Raw genomic sequence first — 16,186 nt, forward strand, 5'->3', positions numbered from 1 at the left:
CAAAGAAAGCATTCGATAGCATCTTGAGACGTTCATGAAGGGTCGCAATGTAGATTGTGTGCTCATCTTGGACATCATTGAGCATAGATTCAACTTCCTTCAGTTTGTGTAACGCCCCCATCCCTTGCGAATAGGAGATGCTACCAAAAATATTCATTTATTTCATTTCTCTAATATTAATTGAAGTATAGGCTATAAAGAAAAATAGAAAAAAATTTCCTTTTTTTTGATTATATAGTAATCTAATAAATATTACTATTAAAAGTAATAATACTTAACCAATGAGTTATTAAAATATACTATATGTGTAATAGAAAAATTATCAAAATTTTATTTCTCTTTTCCAATATAAAAAAATATGCAACAGAAGCTGTAAAACTACAATAATAATCCTGCCAAAATACTATATATATATATATATATATATATATATATAGGGAGTGGTTCAATTGAGAAGCTCAAATGTGTTGAGAAGTTGAGAAGCAATCTAATAGATGAATATGTCAGTACATTTTATTGAACATGGCAATTAGACCCCAGATCAATATATTCTTTGAACATACCAAATATAGCTGACGAACATACGAATATATTTAATTTGTTAAAAAATACGCCACCGCCAAGGATCGAACCCCAGATCAAACCCGCGTTCATAAAAACTAATTGACATGTTCATCTATTGGATTGCTTCTCAACTTCTCAACACATTTGAGCTTCTCAATAAAACCTAACCCTATATATATATATATATATATATATATATATATATATATTTCAAAGGCAACGGAAGCTGTAAGTTATATAAACGACATTCAATAATAACTTTATTTAAGCATCATATTTATATATATAAAAAGGTGGAGTACATACAAAATATAACCATAAAGTTTAATACTATAATTAACGTGTTCGAGGCACAGCTCGTAACTACACATACGGTAAACAAAATATATATATTCGGTCACAGCCGTCATCAAAATGCATGATCATAAACCAATATATATAAAGTCTCGACCCACCAAAATTGGAAAAGGCTAAGTTGGTTAGTAGCAAGATATATTTACCAAAAACAGCAACATATAATACTTCATCATATAATAGAACGGGAGAATGTGGAGCTCCATGTCTGCTGTCTTGCCGTCAACTCCTTAACCTGAAAAGAATCATAAATAATAGGGTATGAGTGTGCAAGCACACTCAGTGGGGTAAACACTGCAAGCAGTTATAACCAATTGTGTAATGAATCATAACATGTTGAACTCTTATAATTTTTCACTTAGCTGACATCTTGTGAGACTAGTCTCGGTCCCTTGTGGACCTGACCCCTTGTGGGCCGTTCAGCTCTTTGATCCCTTGTGGATCCGACCCCTTGTGGGTCCCATTAGTTCATATGAATGACGCACAACACAACAATGATTATAACCATGTAACAACTACGCTTACAGATAAAAGTAAACCCCACCTTAAGTGATTGAATTCAAACCTCTTCAAGCTTGCTTCGGTTGTCCTCCTCGAGCCTTGGATGCGCCACTCCTAGCACTTGAAACACTTTAAACTTAGTTTCATTACAAACACTTATTCTTGAATAAGCTCTCATTTCTTTATAAAATATTTTTAATCTCTCTTGAATATATATATATATATATATATATATATATATATATATATATATTCTTGAAAATTCTACAATACACTTGAAGCTGAAGACCATAATTGAAAATTTTATGAATCTACAAATTATAAATTCATAGTTTCAATTACTAGTATAAATTATACTAATCTAACTTCATTATAATCATATAATTTAATTATATAATATACTAAGTTTAGATCACCATAATCCTTATAATTTATTTCAATTCTTGGCTAATAATATTAAAAGCAAATGTCTTGATTATCTATTTATGTGTTCAAGGTGAAACAATCATCAAAAATCTAATTCAAATTCCCAAATAAGAATTAAAATAAGCATAACATATTAAAACTCATATTCAACACATATGGAACTACATCTCGACCGATGAGACCTTAGATCTCAAGAAGAAAACCTATGATTAGAACGTCTACGACATGAGCTACAAAACCTCTAAATTTATTCTCCCTCACAGCATCGATTTGACGCCGGAAGGTCGACTCAAACTCGCGCGGAAACCTTCGCGCACAGACCCGACGCCCTGACTTGATTGGCTCATAACTCCGTCGTCCGGTGTCGGATTGACAATCCGAAGGTACTGTTGGAAAGCCAACGACGATAGCTTTCTAATGGTACCTATATTGATGGGGTTTGATGAAAGAAAACAGATGAAAAACGGTCTGCAAGGTACGATCCTGCTGCTGTCAAAAACAGGGGAAAAATAAAACACAGCAAAACACATGCCGGCAGCCACCACGCCGCCGGAACTACTGTTCCGGTAATCCCTCCTCCTCACTCACACACAACAGACTCCATCCCACCAATATCTACTCAAGACCTTTAGCCATCGATTAAGAAGAACAAGAATGGAAGAGAAGTGCAAAACCCTTTCAAATTCAACAATCAAAATTGAAAAAAAACAAGAAATGGATTAGAAGAAATTACCTTAATTAGCTGCTGGAAATTAAATGAGAGAATGAGTGAAGAGTGGTGATATGCAAGGAATGAGAGAGAATGAGAGATTGGAGAGATATGAGTGTAGGAAAAATAAGACTCCTCTCTATATATATATATATACAAAACTAGCACTAGAAACATCTAGATAATTACATCTTTATTAATACTTTATACAAAATATCTTAGATATTTCTTATCAATAGCAATTCTAGAATATTCAAGTTTATTCATTAATATTATATTATTTATTACAAAAATCCTTAATATTTTAATATTAAATCAATTCTAGAATATTCCATTTACTTATTCTTTAAGATTTATTCATACGTAAATTTAAATTTTGCTAGGGGCGAATCCTCGCTCTAAGTCGGACAACCTGTACAACATTTTAAAAAAATCAAATCCGTTAGTTTTAATAACGTCATAAAATATTTAATTTAAACATAAACATCTCTAATATATTGTAATTAAATTATAAATAAATTAAAAAAGGTTCGGGGTATTACAGTTTGCGTACATACTTTTAGGCATAAATATCTCTGCATTCGAGTTGATGCTTGAGCTTCTCGATCTCCGTTTGCTGATTGGCTACTAGTAGAATAAGCATCTCATTTTGTTCTTCAAGGGTGCCTGGTAGCTCCAGAGAAACATCACCTTGAGTCTTTTGCTTCCATACTCGGAGGCATACTATAAAGGAGAAAGATATATAAATATTAGCCTCGGAGCTAGTCCTTGTTCATCACAACACACGAGTTCTTTCTCTCAACTCAATCTTGCATCGCGTATATAATATCACAGTTCTTGTCCAAACTGCTATTCGTATATCGTCATGCATCAAAACAATCGATATCAAGGCTCTAATAAGATATAAAGACTCTCATGTCATCAACATCTATATAAACAGAAAAATTGCCTCTCTCGAGGTCTTATAAAAAAGGTGGGGTGTATATACAACAAAACAATCCCATAATACTACAATGATGCTCTACCTATACTGGCATCATAAGTACTAGGCATCTATAGATATGTACTATCTACTAATACACACACTATACTATGCTTCTCTATCCATACACATCAGCTATGCATCTGTAACACCCCGTACTTTTTCTTTATTATTAATAGTGTTGAGACATTATTAAGAGTACTGAGATATCGACATACTAGATTTTGCTTATACTGGATGAGACAGAGTTTCTTGATAGACGAAGATGTGAGTATTTTAGAAGCTGATGATAGAACTAGTGAATGAATCGCTTTGTTAGAATGAGTTGGGACAGAGTTGTTTATTGAGTTGAGAAGAGATTTTATTTTGTTTCCTATTAAGGAAACATAGCTATCCTTGAGACCAATTGTCTTAGTAAGTCTCATAAGGACTCCCGGCTAGAATTAGAGTCGAGGTAAGTGAGCGAGAGACCCTATAGAGGCGAGTCGAACTCGAGAGACGATTAGATTGGCGATGAATTTGATTACTTTGATGTGACGATGTGTGAGATTATTTGATTGACGGATTATGTGACTTATTTGATATGTGTGCTTTGATGATTGAATAATTATGATTTTTCTTGAGATTGATAGCACACAAGATTTATTTTGAAATCTTTAATGAACGAGATCGATTTTATTTTCAATCCGTGAATAGTGACCTTACTATTGATATTAAAATTCTCTTAACAAAATTTCTAGATTTTTGTTTCTTTGAGATAAGTATGGATTTAATTATGGAAGATGACGTGCTATAATTAATTTGGCCACATGAATACTTAGTTTTGATTTAATTTGTCACACCCCAATTCTTGAATGAATAAACTATATCGAGGTGTGACTAAATCATAGAAATAAACAAGGGAAAAACCTTGTTGAACCCAAATAATAGGATAAAAAGACCGGGCAAGGCCCTCTTGAACGAAGAAAGACAGATATCAAAAGATACTAATCATTCAACAACATACTAAACCTTAGGATCACAAGTTTGGTTTCATACTTCTGATAACCAACATTTAATAACATGATACTAGAAGTTAAAGAGTCTAAGCTCGATAAGAAATATCATTTAGGATCTAACAGAGAAGTCTTAGGTTGGAGAAACAAAAGACAAATAAAAGCTAGTGCAACAGCGAAAGACAAAATACGGAGTTGAACCCTAGCCTCAGCTCTGCCCCGTCAGCACCGACCAATCAACCTGAAAAACATTTGAAAATATTTGGGCTAAGTAGTAGTGTACTTAGTGGGCTAGCATTTTCATAAACATTTCATAATTCATAAGAGAAGTTTATCCAATTATACTTGATATAACTTGGAAGGTTTTAAAGTGAAATAACTTCTAAGCATGTTAAAACATTTCATATATTTTCGCGCAATTCTCACACTCCCTTTCCGTTACTCGCTGCGATCTCGGACCTTTTAGCCACCGATGGATCCATTACTCCTGCTTACCCGGAACACATCCCGTCAAGCACCCTTATAACGCCTCATACATGATTAGTGCCCGAATGGAGATCAATCCACCGAGTAAGCTAATAGGTGTACACAATTCTCAAATAACGTGTTATGTCAAGAGAGAACCTCGATCGATTAACTTATGCGAGCATTAAACAGAGCAGAGTGCACAAAAATATTTTATCGGATAAACAATTTTCATTTCATTGAAACATTTAAGCCCAATAGCTAAATCATACATTTGTAAAATAAGCCCAACTGTATAGGCAATGCCTGTCATTTAATCTTAACTCTGAATCGGAATAGCAGCGCTAGTCCTCACGATCCACAAAGCCTACAAGAAATCTATAATCTTAATAGGTCTCTTGAATCTAATCTTAAGTCATGGTCAAATAATATCTAATCTTGATTCATCACGCCGGGTTTTCAAAATTTAATTAGAAATAGTGAAAATTAAATTCTTGAGTTAAGGACACCAACAACATTCTTGCTCGATTTTCTTTGATAAATGGATTTAAAATAAAGCCAATTTAATCATAAATACCTTTGTTTGTAAAGTTCATAATGCAAATTCATTTAATGCTTTAAATCATATAATAAATAATTACACTCAATACATATGGACATAATAATATTATTATGTAATTCATTCTTTAGTAATTAATAAATCAAACTAAATATAAGTCTAATTAATAAATTAATTAAAAACATTTCTTTAATTAAATAAAATTTAGCCCAACTTATTCAAATAAAAAGGCCCGATATATGAAGTTAAAAACGGCCCAAAAGATTTAATTATGCAGTCCCAATTCAATTAATAAAAACAGCCCAGTTGAAACAAGAGAAATCGGCCCAATTAAAATAAATAAAACCTGGCCCAGCCCAAACTCTAAACACAAAACCCTCATCTCTCTCTCTTCTTCCTCACAACTGTTTTCCCCTCTGTTGGGAACTTAAGGAAATATCCTATCCCTAGTTTTGATGATACCAAAATTCATAGTTTTCTTTGTAATGGACTAGAATCTTTTGAACTCAACTGTTAGAGTTTGCTTTCTAGTTTTTCTAGTGTTCTGAAGACTGAAAACTGAAGATCGGAGGATTAAAGACTGAAGACTGAAGAACCCAACTGATGATGCAATTTAAAGCAGAAGTCAAATACCGATGTTCGACTTAACTGGAGAATCAGTTATGGCTGATTCATCAAATACTGGCTACGTGGAATTAGCAGACTGATACTAATGTCAAGTATCAGTTGACATTCTTCCTCGGATTGAAACTCCAACGTTAAAAAGGAAGCCACGCACCTCCAAGTTCAGCCGCATTAAATGTAGAGATATTGAGGATCGTCATTTTCTCTGCAGAGCCCTCCTTTTTGGTGATTACTTTTCAGAGGGAGTCTACCTCCTGCATCTGAGAAGACCTTTCTCACCAAATCAAGGAACCTCGAAGATTGAAGCCTCAGCCAAGATTTGAATATCTCACAACAGATGAATTCTTGAAGACCATCTCCGCCAACGGATCTATCAAGACATCTCATATAAATAGCGCTCGAGGATCACTTCAATCTTAACCGATTCAAAAGCTCAAGCTGAAACGCTGCCAAAATTGCACCTAAGCCATTCCAAGTAATTCCACAATTTGAATCGAAGAAGAGAATCAACCAAGCCAAAATCAGATTACTGATTACTCACATTCTCTTAGAGCAATTAGGCATATATCTTGTTCATTCTAAGCCTAAGTTCAGATTACTGAATAGCTTGTTCTTCGTAATCAAGTTGGTACTTCGAACCTCATTTTCAACTAACCGAAAAAAGTGTTTGAGTAGTGTGGAGTTCAGACCAGTGTTCTGACTCCAAGAGATCTTAGTGCCCAGTGCGCACAAAGTGTGTTTGAGAAATCCAACCCAGTGTGTTGGTGCTGAAACGTGTCGTTTCAGTTCAAGGTTTGCTGTGCACCCGCAAGCACAAGCCCAGAGTATTTGTCAGTGTGATCTACTGACCGTGGACGTAGGAACTTGTTCCAATCCACATAAAAATCTTTTTGCCGTTTATCGCTTTCAGTTTTACATTCTTACTTGTACTCAATTGTCTTTAACTGAAAACTGATTAATTGCAAAGTGAAACATTTAACCTGACAATGTGTGTATAAAAAGATTTTTTTCAAAAGACAAAGTTTATCACTGCATGTACTATTAGTCTAACTGATAAATCTTCGGATAATCAGTAAGATTCATAACACTTCTCTGTTCAATCCAAGACTGAAGCTCATTGAGTGTATCAGTTAAATTCTTAACTGATATCTTTACTGAAGTGTTTCAGTATCAGTCTTCAATCTCTCTTTAACTGATTCATCTTTCCTACATTCCAGTATCAGTTAACTGCTGAAAGGTTGTATTGTGTTTGAATTTGAAAAACTATCTTTAGGTGTAATTCTCCCTTCCCATACACATATACTAGACCTTCCAGGACCCAACACCCTCACCTCTGTCGTCTCTCTCTCTCTCTCTCAATCACTCTCACACACAATCGCCTTCCTCTCTCTCCCTCACTAAACTCCGGCCGCCACGACTTTTATTCCAGCTAGAAGCCGCCGGCCGGGTCAGCTCTCGACCTCTCTCTCATTTCTGCCTCCCTTTTCCTCCCTATGCACACTCCAGCCGGATAGCAGCTCGAAGCCACCGCCGCCTGCCTCTGAAATACATCGCGAAACCCCAACACCGAACCCCTCTTCTCCAATTCCAGTGAGCAGCAGCAGCGGCTGCCATTGCCGTCCCAGCCACCTGTTCTCCCTCTTCCCCTTCATTCTCTCTCCACCACCTCATATCCCACACTTCAGACCTCTCAGACACTACTCCAGCGACAACCGCGCCTCCAACGACCCAACAACCGGATACACACACACAAATCGGGCTCGATGCAACAAGTTCAAAAACAAAGGATACATAAAAGCTTCAAGATTCTATTTTTACTCATGGGTTTATGTTTTTTCTTATTCGTATGTACTGATTTGTATAAACATAAATATAACATTATAGGAGTTTATGAAGTTGTTGCAATATGTCTCAGTGAGTAGCTACGATTGGTGTTTCCGATGAGCACAAGCTGAAAAGCATATACAGTTGGGGAAAAGAACTAATAGTTCAAAGTGAAGGCATGGCTTAAAAGATTGCAAAAAAAATAAGTAGAGGTCTGCAGATTAGGAGTATTCACCTTCAAGAGGTGAATTGTGATGTGCTCTTGTTCTGTAGAAAATATTTGCAGAAAAACAAAATGGTTAAAAAGTTGTTCTTGATGCTTTAAGAGAATTGAAGAGAGAAATGAGATCTTTACCGAAACTTGGTTGAGATTTGTTGTTGGAGTGAGGAGTTAGGCATATGAGAAAGGCATTTTAAAGGTAAAAGGATGAACAATAAAAGGCATGGAGTGAATAGTTTGAAGGAATGGGGTAAATAGAGTAGCTGAGGGATTGGTTGAGCTGCTTGAGCATGGCGTGATGCTGTACTTGCAGCAGCTACGAAGGGAGTGGAGTTGGATTGGGCTCTGATAAAAAAAAGGAAAATGACTTTTGGGCTTTGGTTATTAACAAGTAAGATTTAATAAAATAAGACCCAATATAAATCATCAAAGTCCAAAATATATAATAATCAAAGTCTAGTATAGACCTTAATTTAAATCGTATATAATTTAAATGCTAACATATAGAATTAATCTATATATTCACATAATCACTTTAAATAATATGCAATGCATAAAGATTTGAATAATTGAATTTTACAAAAGATTTTGTAAATCATTTTGTTGGCATTAAAAATAAATTCATTTTCATTTCTCCAGCATAAATAATTTATTCCAAGCTTAAAATAAATTCTAAACTTAATATAAATGGGCGGGGTACGTATTACATAATTAGTGAGTGTTTATACATGAATACCATTTCCTACACTTTCCTACACTCACATTTATTATTTTTTTTATTAGTTTAGCATGTGAATTTTAGCCAAGTGGCCTAGTAGTGTAGAGAGCATTTAATGTGCTTTAATGTGCATTAATTAAACATGTGGCTTAGAGAGCAAGTTGTGCGTCAAACAAAAACCAAAAAAATTTCTTTCTCTCCCCCTCACTCCCTAACTCACGCCCCTCCCCCTCTCTCATCTCTCTCTCTTTTCTTCCATGGAACTCCATTGATGAGACTTTCAAAGCTTCATATTTCATCTCTACACAAAAATCATCCATAGAAATCAACCCTACACCTCTATATCCTTGAATTTAAGAGTTATTTGAAAGATTTTCCAAGCTAGAGTTAAGAGTGAAGGATTTTCTTTTTCTCTCTCTCTAAATCTTTGAGTAAGTGTTCTAATTTCTTGGATCTAGACTCCATGGTGTGATATATCTGTGTATATGCATGATTAAAACAAGGAAAACACCCCCTCCCCTTTTCTATAATTCTCGAAAATTTGGGGCCCTAGCCCCCCAAAAAATTTTCTCTTTCTTTTCTTAAATTGGAGTGAGATTTATGCTATTTGAAGTGTATTAAGATGATTCCTATGTGTGTTGCAAAGCTTTGAGAAGAGTTATGAAATTTTACTTAAGTTAGTTTGCCTAAAATTGGGAATTTTTGAGTTTGTGGATTGAATGATGAATTGAGTGTTCATATGAGCTATAGAGACTACTAATTTGATGTTTGAAGGATTGAATTGATGATTGTGATGGATTGATGAGTGAGGATGTAAGTTAGTTTAATGAGAATTAGATATATGTGTGTCTATGCCTTGATATGCTAATTGATGGTTTATTCATATGATTGAATAGCTCAATTTGATATATCTAAGGTTTGATTAAAGATTTATGCATGTTTGTGAATTTTCCAAAAGTTTAGTTTAATAAAAATTTGGGCTTTTTAATCTATTTGTTGGTTTTCAAATTTGGCTATGAATAAATGTTATTAAGCATGCTAGGAATGATTATTAATGGTCAATTTGATTAATTGTTGATTATGTGTGAAATTGCTTGAGTTTAGTTTACTAGGATTTGGGTATTTATGATTTATGAGGTCAACGTTTGGATTAATGATGTCTATGCTCTAATTGGACTTTATAAAGAATTATAGCATGATTAGTTTGTGAAATATTGTTGAAATGTGAAAGCCCTCGAGTATAGTTTGCGTGCATAAGAAGAGTCTCGCATATGTGATGAGTTATGAGTTAGATGTGAACATATATGACTATGTGATGATTATTTGAGCTTGTATATGCGTTTTGAGACAAAACAAACCAACCCCTACACCTTTGGATGTTGACCGAAAATGATGGTCAAAGGGGAAGCCAACTTTGAAATTTTCTTGAGTCATATGATTTTATATTTGTGTTCTTGTGAATTATGCGAGCTTGATTTGAATTTTAGAGAATTGTTCGACGAAGGAGTCTCGAGTTTAGTTTGTCAAGAATGCTATAATTTGAGATTAGTTGTTTATGTGAATTTTTCTTGAATGACTGGTTTAAGAATGTTTTATACTATGTTACTAACTTTCTAAATTCAATTTTTGGGAATTTTTCCCCAACTAAAACTATGTTTCAAAGTTTACAAAAAGTTTTTAAGTAGGATTGCTATGATGTCAATAAACTTGATTAACTTCTCTATGTGCTAATGTGAGATTGTGTGCCTTATGTGTGTGCATGTATATATGTTTGATTATTAATATAGTTTAGTCCTATATGAGTGTTAAGTCAAGAATATGATTTTCGATTTCTTAAGTAGTATATACTTAGGAGATTAAGATAGTTGGAGTGAATCAAAGATGAGTGATGGGATAGCACTAAGATAAGAATGGAGTCTTTAGTAAGTAAGTTTCTAACTGATGTTTATTTTATCTCATGAACCTTCTACGTTGATGACGATATCTGAAGAAACGAGCGGAGGACGGAAGTAAGTCGCCTCGACTATTTTACGAGCTTGAGCTAAAGCCTTCAGGTGGGCTGATGTTGAGTTGTAGATGTGGTACATACATGATGAGTACTTTAATTGTGCAATCATTTATTTATGATGTTTATGATTAAAACGGCTTGCACAGGTTCTTTTAAGATGAATATCCTTGTGTTTTGCTTATGGCGGGCAAGTTCAATTTATAGCTCTAAGAGCAAGCTTTCTTTGTTTTTTGGCACATGTCCACTGAGTTTTCTGTACTCATGCCCCGCATGTATTTCTAAACGTGCAGGATAAGCGAGGAGGGATGATGGACTGGTGCTGGTGGGGACGTGTTTCGAATAACATTTTCTTTTACCGTATTTCTATTTTCTATGGTATTGCCATAATGTGGAGTCTTTTTGGTTTGAATAAAGAAATTTACTCTCGATTATATGTCTTCATACATATAATTTGTTTACCTTTTGCTGCGATACTCTGCATAGTATGAACCTTTGCTAATATTTAGCTATGTCTGCTTTGTAAATGTTGACGAGAATCCCGATACTTTTGCTGTTATAAAGCTTTTGTCGATTACGCCTTGAAGTGTTATTATGTTGCTCGAGTTTGCATGACTTGTTATTTGCTTCCGCTTGATGTTGAGTTTAGTATTTCCCTGCCTCTATTCTTTTCTTTTATTTAGTCTTATCGATACTCGCTCTACGCTATCACTGGCTAGACGTCGGGCTGCGACAGAGTGGTATCAGAGCAGGTTATCTGCTCTGAGTCTATTTCTTGATTAAGTTGAACCTTAGGTTGCATCTATCTTTAAATTGAGTACTAGTCTAAACTTGAATTCTTAGGCTAGTTTGAGAGTCAGTTCGAAACAAAACCCCAACGCTCCATTTCCCCTGGCTTATCGAGGTAAGAGTTTGTTGTTGATTTTTCTTTATTGCTTTCATGATGAGTGTTGAGTTTGATTCACTACTGAGTTATGTATTGTTTTGATGGCGGAACTGTCTGAGGTGATGGAATATGATATGAGCCACTGGTTGTGGATTATGAGGAGAAATGTTGAGGCTAGTATAGCCGTTGCACCACCGTATCAAACGAGGATGAGTATATTGTTGATTGAAAGTAAGTTCTATATCCACTTTTTGATAGACATGATGTTCTCTATTACAGGATGCAACGACGTTTAGGAGAGGCGATGCGTCGATGGTTTAGAGACACTGGACCATGAGAGTGTGACACGCTTGGAGAGTTTTTAGCACTCAACCACAGACGCTGGTTAGAGGCTAGTTCACACGGGATTGATAAGGCAGAGGCTATCACGCATCTGATTCCACAGCTACGTCCTGAGTGGCAGGACCGAGTGGCTTCACTAGTGCCACAGTACATCTTGAGGATCGATTTTGGTCATTTTGTGCTCGCAGATTTCCGTGGTTTCATAGCGACGCTTAGTCACCAGTACTTTGCTTTTGGCGAGCCACATTCACAACCGTGTGGAGTACCAGATGGACCAGCTCAGGGAAGAGGAGTTGATGCACCCCCACTTCCAGATGAGCCTTATCCGATTGCACCCCCACCCCACCCCCAGCTGATCCTCCACCGATTTCATCTGAGCTTGTTATATCGGATCCAGCTGCTTTCGAGACATACTCACCAGTGGTGGAGCATGATCCATTCTCGTTTCTGTCACTTATTCCATTTCCCAGTGCGGATCTACCGCCGTGAGATTTGACCCCTGTGACAGCACCTTTGCCACTGCCACCCCCAGAGTCAGCACCACCTATCGTATCTACCGAGCCTCAGATTCAACATATACCATTTGATCCCTATCCGAGAGTTTTTCCACTGCTCGAGCCTGGCACGTTGGCTTTTCAGTTGCACATGCATCCGATCCTTTACCCACCATCTCGAGACGCCCAAGAGGGAGGATCTCGACCAGCACGGCTTGATAGCGACGAGGAGGACCCGGATGAGGAGACTCCCGAGATGACGGTTGGCTATGAACGGACCCGGCCACTGCAGTGTCGGACTACTGCCGACGGAGTCGAGACATGGGTACCTATTCCCGAGGTGCCTGTTTTTGGACCGATAACGGATACTGATGTGGAGGTTAAGTCAGATGAAGACAACATTTATCATTAGATTGATGAATACAAGAGTGAGGATACAGAGCCAAGCAAGGACATATATGTTGATGATGCAGAGAGCAGGGTATCTGGAGATGATGTTGACGGGACGGGAGATGACAGACGATGATCATGTTTATGTTATAGATTCTAGTATATATATATAGTGATGTTGTCATAGCCCGACGTCTAGCCAGTGATGCTATAATTTGAGATTATTTGTCATCTATAAACATAAACATCATTGTCCTTCATCTTCCATCCCGTCAACATCATCTCCAGATACCCTGCTCTCCGCTTTATCAGTAGGTATATCCTCGCTCGGCTCTGTCTACTCACTCTCGTACTCATCAATCTAATGATAAACGCTGTCGTCGTCTGACTCATCTTCCACATCAATATCCGCCATTGGTCCAAAAACAGGCACCTCGGGAACATGTACCTATGTCTCAACTCCGTCAGTAGTAGTCCAACGCTGCAGTAGCCGGGTCCGTCCATAGTCGACCGTCATCTCGGGAGTCTCCTACTCCGGGTCCTCCTCGTTGCTATCAAGCCGTGCTGGTCGAGATCCTCCCGCTTGGGCGTCTCAAGATGGTGGGTAAAGGATCGGATGCATGTACAACTGAAAAGCCAACGTGCCTAGCTTGGGCAATAGAGGAACTCTCGGATAGGGATAAAATGGTATGTGCTGAATCTGAGGCTCGGTAGATACGATAGGTGGTGCTGACTCTGGGGGTGGCAGTGGCAAAGGTGTTGTCACAGGGGTCAAATCCCACGGTGGCAGATCCGCGTTGGGAAATAGAATAAGTGACAAAAACGAGAATGGATCATGCTCCATCGTTGGTGAGTATGTCTAGAAAGCAGCTAGATCCAAAATAACAGGCTCGGACGAAATCAGTGTAGGATCAGCTGGGGGTGGGGGTACAATCGGATAAGGCTCATCTGGAAGTGGGGGTGCATCAACTCCTCCTCCCTGAGCTGGTCCATCTAGTACTCCATACGGTGGTGAAGGTGGCTCGCCAAAAGCAAAGTACTAGTGACTAAGCGTCGCTATGAAACCACTAAGATCTCCGTATCTAACACCTCCTAACCAAGTAGTATTGATGTGTGTGTTTTAGTTATTTAGATTAGCGTTATTTTCCATGGTTTATATTCGATATTACCCAGGTTATGGTGCTTTTGACGTAGGAATTGTATGAAGTGAGGAATAAGGTTCGTGGATGCCAGGAGATGATGAAAGTCGAGAATTTTGGATGAAGTTAGATGATTTTGAAGAGAAGATTAGAGATTGGGCTTAGAGTTAATTATTCTAGATTTAATTAAAGCAAAATACTCTAATTTTGATTAATTTTGGGCTTATATTTTGTAAGGGCCGATCAGCCCATTTATTTTGGAGCTATTGGACGGCACTTTAAGGGTTTTAATCCCTTAGTTTGGTTAAATAGGTCAGCTGCACATATATTAGGACTCGGTACCCTCTCATGGGCTTCAAGCACCTCACGTGCACGGTGAATGTTGTCAGGTAGAATGTCAAATTCCTGTTAAGACTTCAACTCCCTAGCAACACAACACTCAACAAAACAGATCAAACGCACATGTAGGAGAAAGAAAATAACCGAGCAAAAATAAAATAAAATAAACACAAAAATTAAAGTAGCACAACCAAACGCCTAAAGCCTTCCCCGGCAACGGCGCCAAAATTTGACTCAACCAAAAACACCTAAGGGATTGACTCGCAATCGAACAAGGGTATCCTAGCATGATAAGTTGACCCAAGTCGTCTCTCAAGGAAGGCTAAGCAGGGCTTCAATCGTGCTACTCACAGAAAACGATAAATCCTAAACACTCTAATTAATAGTTGGGTCTGACACTCTCTCACTCTCTTATTCACTAAAACATAATTGAAATGAAGCATATAACGTTAACTAGACAATAAATAAATAGTAGATAAAGAACGTAGTGATAAAGCATATAAACTAGAATTGTAATCTAACACCTCTAAAAAGCGAATATGAAATCTTAAACATCGATCAACAATTCTCTACGCATGAGAAAAAAGACAAGCATCTAACCAAAGGAATACTAAGCAACAATTATCTAGGCAAGGGAAATAACAAGTACTTAAACATATGGAAAGCATTAATCATCATTAATCCTAAAGAACATGTAAACGAAAAGCAACATAGATTCAACAGAGAATTACACTAACAAATCAACCAACGATCTAACTATACTAACTAGGCGATAAGATTAATAAAGCATAAATCAATACTAAATATCATTATCAAAACATGTTCAATTATCTAGGAAAAGATCAACCAAGAAAGCTTGTAGAATTTGGTAAATCAATAGATAGAACTTACAATTGAGTAAAGGAAACGACGATCTAGCGTAATCTGAGAGTTTCTAATGTGTTTCTCCCTACCAAAACTGTAAGAAAATACAGTAAAAATGCAGCTGGGGGCTGGCTGGGTCGAGAATAGGAACTAAAACCCTAAAAAATAGATTTTAAACCCTAAAAAATGTAACTGCCAGATCGCGCAGTCGGCTATGGTCGCCCGGGCGGCGGCCGCCGCCTATACCCTTCGCAGAATGGGCACGGCGAGCGCCGCCTCCCGACGGGCGCCGGCCACTGCAATGCGTAGCGTTTTTGTTTTGGTCGGTTCTCCGTCGTTCAAGTCGGATTTTAGATCCGTTTTCACCTACGAACTCGTATCAAGACGAACTTCGATTCTTCTTTAGACCATTCAACTAAATTCTGACTTTATTTTTGTTCACATATCAATCAATTTGAGCATAAAATCGCGAGACAACAAAATTAGCACAAAAGCTCAAATCAATCAACTCTTGAGTGAAAGAGACCAAAATAAAAGTCAATATAACACGTAAACACCCAGAAATTCATCAGAAAATAGGGCTAAATAACCCCTCACACTTGATCCTTTGCTTGTCCTCAAGCAAAGTCACGACACCAAATGATAGTTCACAAGAAAACTTCCTCACCATTCACATCTTCAACCAATCTAAGTTTCTTAGCCATTTACATTCCTCACGAGATGTTCATTGTTAAGATTTTAAGAAGCAACAACCACATGATACAATTCAATCTGATCAGACCTGAT

The 16,186-nt window shown here is 37.0% G+C and overlaps 2 long non-coding RNA genes across 2 annotated transcripts; one reads left to right on the forward strand and one right to left on the reverse strand.

The window, feature by feature from the left end:
* Positions 1-816: 816 nt before the first annotated feature.
* On the reverse strand, positions 817-2,887 carry LOC131016489 (uncharacterized). Its single transcript, XR_009099021.1, has 2 exons — positions 2,579-2,887; positions 817-1,539 (listed from the first exon to the last, which is right to left on the reverse strand). It is a non-coding gene; the product is annotated as an uncharacterized LOC131016489 (long non-coding RNA).
* A 6,219-nt stretch (positions 2,888-9,106) lies between these two features.
* On the forward strand, positions 9,107-11,532 carry LOC131016490 (uncharacterized). Its single transcript, XR_009099022.1, has 3 exons — positions 9,107-9,372; positions 10,932-10,995; positions 11,240-11,532. It is a non-coding gene; the product is annotated as an uncharacterized LOC131016490 (long non-coding RNA).
* The last annotated feature ends 4,654 nt before the right edge of the window (positions 11,533-16,186 follow it).

This window comes from Salvia miltiorrhiza, chromosome 3 (genome assembly GCF_028751815.1).
Source record: "Salvia miltiorrhiza cultivar Shanhuang (shh) chromosome 3, IMPLAD_Smil_shh, whole genome shotgun sequence".
NCBI classification, from domain to species: Eukaryota; Viridiplantae; Streptophyta; class Magnoliopsida; order Lamiales; family Lamiaceae; genus Salvia; species Salvia miltiorrhiza.